This window comes from Pseudophryne corroboree, chromosome 11 (genome assembly GCF_028390025.1).
Source record: "Pseudophryne corroboree isolate aPseCor3 chromosome 11, aPseCor3.hap2, whole genome shotgun sequence".
NCBI classification, from domain to species: domain Eukaryota; kingdom Metazoa; phylum Chordata; class Amphibia; order Anura; family Myobatrachidae; genus Pseudophryne; species Pseudophryne corroboree.
The window spans coordinates 209965733-209970851 of record NC_086454.1 but is presented as its reverse complement, the minus strand read 5'-3'; the positions used below and the strand labels follow the sequence as shown (position 1 = coordinate 209970851).

Sequence of the window (5119 nt, the reverse complement as noted above, 5' to 3'; positions counted from 1 at the left end):
ATGAATAATGATAATATTATGTGCATATAATTAAATATGGTAATTTATGCATATTGCATGTTACTAAAGTGCAGCTTTCAGGCAGTGCATTAAAAGTGTTTTATATTACTGTGCTTAGTGAGTTTCAAAGGTGCAGATCAGGGCGGTGAGGGAAGGGATGGTATTAAGTGTGCATTGCTTTCGTGCTTATTTACTGTTTTAAATACTGACATGCTCATGTAGGCTATTTTTAGTTAGTTTGTTTACAGTACCTGATATTCCCAGGTGGTCTCCCTGTTCTGGTACTGATCAGGCCCGACACTGCTTCGCTTCCAAGATCGGACGAGATTGGGCGTGTCCAGTGTGGTTTGACTGTAAAAATCACTTACCTTACATGTGTCAGCGTGGGGGGGGGGGGGGATGGGGGGTTTTGGCTGATATGTTAGATGAGATGTTAAAGATCCGACCGTGTGGTTCTGATGCCAGGATAGAGATTACAGGAACGGCGCAATTTCATAGTAGTCGTTAAATCCTTTTGGATGAAGTGTTTGTAATTGGAAGATCCAGAACATTTCTCTGCGTGATAGTCTGTTGGCCAAATCACCACCTCTTTCTCCCAGTTTCACAAGTTCGATAGCTTTAAAAGTCAATGCTTCTGGGTTTGAGTCATGTACTAAATTGAAATGTCTGGATACTGCATGCGTTTCTATTTTATTCTTTATGTTGCGGACGTGTTCTTGGATTCTTATTTTGAGGGGTCTCTTAGTCTTTCCCACATATTGTTTACCGCACCCACATTCTAAAAGGTAGATCACCGATTGGGTATTACAGTTTATGAAGTCTTTGATTTTGTAAGTTTCCCTTTTTTCAGTGTCCGTGAAAGTCTTTCTTACTGGATGTAAGTACCTGCAGATGTTGCACCGGCCGCACTTATAGGAACCAGTGCATTTCGGCATTCTTAGATCTTCTTTAATATCCTTACGTAACATGCTGGGTGCTAGTGTATCTTTAAGGTTTTTTGATTTTCTGAAAATGATCTCGGGGCGAGGAGGTAGAATTTCTTTGAGTACGGGATCCATTAATAAGATTCCCCAATGGTTCTTGAGTGAGTCTCTAATGGTTTTTTCATGACGGTTATATGTGGTGATAAAGGAGACGGAGTCCTTTTTTGTTTCTTTGGTTTTATATTCTAGTAGTGTAGATCTCTCTAGGGCTTTTGCTTTAGTAGCTGCTTCTGTTAAAATATTCACAGGGTACTTTTTCTCCTCGAATCTTTGTTTGTATTTCTCAATTTGGGCTTCGCATTCTTCCTGGTTAGTACAGTTTCTTTTTATCCTGTTAAATTGGGAGAAGGGGATATTATTTTTCCATTTCTTTAAATGATTGCTTCTGTAGTGCAGATAGCTGTTCGTATCGACTTGTTTAATAAAGTTTTTTGTCTCGATTTTACTGCCCTTACCCATTAAAACCAGATCAAGAAATTCAATAGACTCTTGGTTGATCTTGGATGTAAAAACGAGATTCATGTCATTATTGCTCAGATGTTCCAGGAATTCATAAAATCTTTCTTCTGTTCCATCCCAGATGATTAAAATGTCATCTATATAGCGACGGTAAAAGATTAAATGTTCCTTAAAATCATGTTTGCCGTATATAAAATTATTCTCCCAGCTGCCCATAAAAAGATTAGCGAAACTTGGTGCAAAAATTGTACCCATCGCGGTCCCACATCGTTGTAAATAAAAGTCCTCTAAAAATTTAAAATAGTTGTGTTGAAGGATAAAAAGCATGACATCACAGATAAAATCTTTATGAGAAGTTGTTAGTGTTGTATCATTCTCCAAGAAATCTCTGCATGCGGTTACACCTTTTTGGTGATCTATACAGGTGTATAGTGACTGAACATCTATTGTTGCCCACTTGAAGGTGTCTTTCCACACGAAATCTTTTAGGGAGTTTAATACGGAAGTGGTATCCTTTAAAAATGAAGGTAAATTTTTTACGAGGGGTTTTAAAAAGACATCTACATATTCTGACAAGTTGGATGTAAGAGAGTCGATACCCGCCACAATAGGTCTTCCGGGCGGGTTTTCCAGATTTTTGTGGATTTTTGGCAGGAAATAAAAAATAGGGGTAATGGGATCTGATTTGAACAAAAATTGGAATTCTTCCTTCGTAAGAATGTCCGTACGTAGACCACGCTCTAGTAATGTTCTCAGTTCTTCAATGAAGGTATTTTTAGGGTCATTGGACAATTTTATGTAGGAAGCGTTGTCTCCCAATAGTCTCTCTGCTTCTGTGATGTACTTATCACGGTCCATTATGACCAGACCCCCCCCTTTGTCAGCCTGTTTTAAAACAATTTCCTGTTTTTTTTGTAGCTTTTTTAGTGCTTCTTTTTCTCTATTCGTGATGTCCTTCTCCAAGTTTTTTTGTATAAGAGATTTTAGCTTATTTTAGTGTGGAGAGTCAGTGAGGAGGTTCCAACGCGTTTTGTCACTCAGACTTCATCAAGGGGTGACATTCAAGTGAGCAGGACTGATATTTAAAAAAAGGTTGTGGGAAAAAACAGAACAGGACAAATGTCCCTAACTGTTTATCTTCCGGCGCTAGTAGCAATTATTAGTTGGTTAATAGTGCATCAAAATCAGCTGAGTAAGACAACTAGCTAGGTTGACAACTATATAGAAAGCAAAAAGAAAAAAATATACTCCGCGCTTTTTGTACACTGTATCAAATGATATCAAACTATAGTGTGCAGTCTGTCATGTAGAATAATTGACTCAGTAGAACTTCAAAGATATGTATAAATCAATTTATATTCAATAATCTTTAAAAATGACACAATTTAAACGAACAAGCAGCATATAGTTTGCAACAAATAGCTATTAAGTATTAACCACAATCGATATGGCACACAATAATTACGGTTAATTTGTTATATTTAATACATAAAATTAACACACACTGGCATCCCAGTGATTATTAAAATGTCCCGCAAGGAATAATCACAGCCTTGTAATGAAGAGCTTCTATAGATATTGGTGTATAATTACCCATGTGCTGGTTCCTGAGATGTTAAGTAGACAGGGTCCGTTTATATAACTGTGCACATATATGGGTATATACTTCTTAAAACTGATTACAGCTGATTTAAAGGCTGCCGTATAATTACCACGGCACTGTTCCGAGCAAATGGTTATCTTTAATAACCTGTACGTGGATCTCCAAAGGACTCACTCCTCATCACGGGTGTTAGACCTCACTGCGGAGGCCAGCAGCAGTCACTCAGTGTGGGTAAACAGAGTCCTGGACGTCAGTGGTATGGCACAGAGATCGAAAACAATGCCCCAGCTGAGAGCCGCCGGCTGAAGCGCCCGGCGTGTATCAGGCCGTGGTAAGTTGTAGCTGTGGAGAGCAGTGTGCGGGCTCAATTAGCGGGTTGATTCCAAACAACTGAACATGGAAAGTGGGCGTCAACGCGTTTCATCTCCTTGGCAACCGGAGGCTCTCAGTCCTCCTCCCAACCCACCCGTGGTGCTGCTCCCCCATCCCCCCCCTTCCCCCTCGGGGTCACCTCCACAAGAGGACGACACGTCTCAGTCGACGCAGCAAATTCTTTTGGCCATATCCACGTCCGAACACAGAGTCATGGATAAAATCGGCCAAGTACAGGTGGATATCACTTTAATCAGACATGACATGCAAAAGATTCGTGAACGGGTGGGGGAGGCGGAGCACCGTATCTCCGACCTAGAAGACGTCACCAATCCTCTTAAAGATACAGTCTCCAATCTTGCAACTCAGATGTCGGCGGTTAAGGCGAAGCTTTCCGACATTGAAGGAAGACTACGTCGTAATAACGTCCGTTTTGTGGGCCTCCCGGAGAGAGCGGAGGGCTCGGGAGGAGAGGCCCTCAGAATCGTTCCTGGAGACATGGCTTCTCCGATTATTTCAATGCGATGACTTTGGTCCTTAGTTTTCTGTGGAGAGGGCCCACCGATTGCCTGCCAGGGCTCCTCCCCCGGGCGCACCTGCATGCACTTTCATAGCCCGTTTTCTACACTACAGGGACCGGGATGCGGGCACACAGGGTCCTTTGAAATTTGACAACCATGTTTCTGTCTATCCGGACTTTGCCGTAGATGTCCAGAAGTCGCGTGCACAGTTCCTTCAGGTCAAAAGGAAGCTTCGTGACCATCAAATTCAATATGCCATGTTGTTTCCGGCACGTTTAAGGGTGGTGTATGATGGCTCCACACACTTCTTCAATACCCCTCAGGAGGCGGAGGCCTGGCTGGAGCGTAGACCCCGGCCCCCTATCTGAGGACTGTTTCTCCCTCAGGGGTCGCATTGTCTGCCAGGTTTTGTACTCCTCCTATCCATGTAGCGGGGATGATCTTTAATTTTAGGAGCTGAATGCTAGGATATAGCCTTTTTGTAGAGGCAATAATTGTCTCTACTCCCTGGGGTTGTTATAGGTTTTCAGCCTTAGTTTAGTTAGGGTTTTTTTGGGATCCAGGCGTGTCTAGTTTGGGATGGATATGCAGGGAAGGGGGGGGGTTTGGGTCGTTCTGGGTTTGTTCTTTTTTCTTGTACATGTATTGCTCCATGTGTCACTGTGTTATTTTTTTTCTTGAACTGCAATGTGTCCATGATTTTTCTTATATATGCCTTCTGGTCTCCAGATGCTCTGCCTGTTTGCTGGCGGGGGGCCGTAGCGGTCCCTTTGCTCTTTCCTCCTCTACGCTCTGGGTTCCCCTCTGTTGCGTGCCTTGCTTGCCTTGGATTTTCCTCTTCTCCTGCCTCTCCATATTTGCCCCTTGCTTCTTTTCTCCTTCTGTCCTTTCTCTCTTATACTCATGGCTGCAGGGGTTGATGGACTCCGCATACTCGACTGGAATGTGAGGGGCCTGAACGACCGCATCAAGCGGGCTCTGGTTTTATCTCAGGTGAGGAAGTATAAAGCAGATGTCATATACCTTTCCGAAACGCACTTGGTTGGTACTAGAACCTTGGCTCTCAGGAAACCCTGGGTTGGTCTCTCCCATCATTCCACCTTCTCAGCTAACTCCAGGGGGGTTTCAGTTTTAGTGCGGAAGTCGGTTAATTTCCATTTAGTTCATAGCCAAATTGACCA

General features: G+C 42.7%; 1 pseudogene; it reads right to left on the bottom strand.

The window, feature by feature from the left end:
* Nucleotides 1-239: 239 nt before the first annotated feature.
* LOC134971530 (5S ribosomal RNA) lies at nucleotides 240-359 on the bottom strand (annotated as a pseudogene).
* Between the last annotated feature and the right edge of the window lie 4760 nt (nucleotides 360-5119).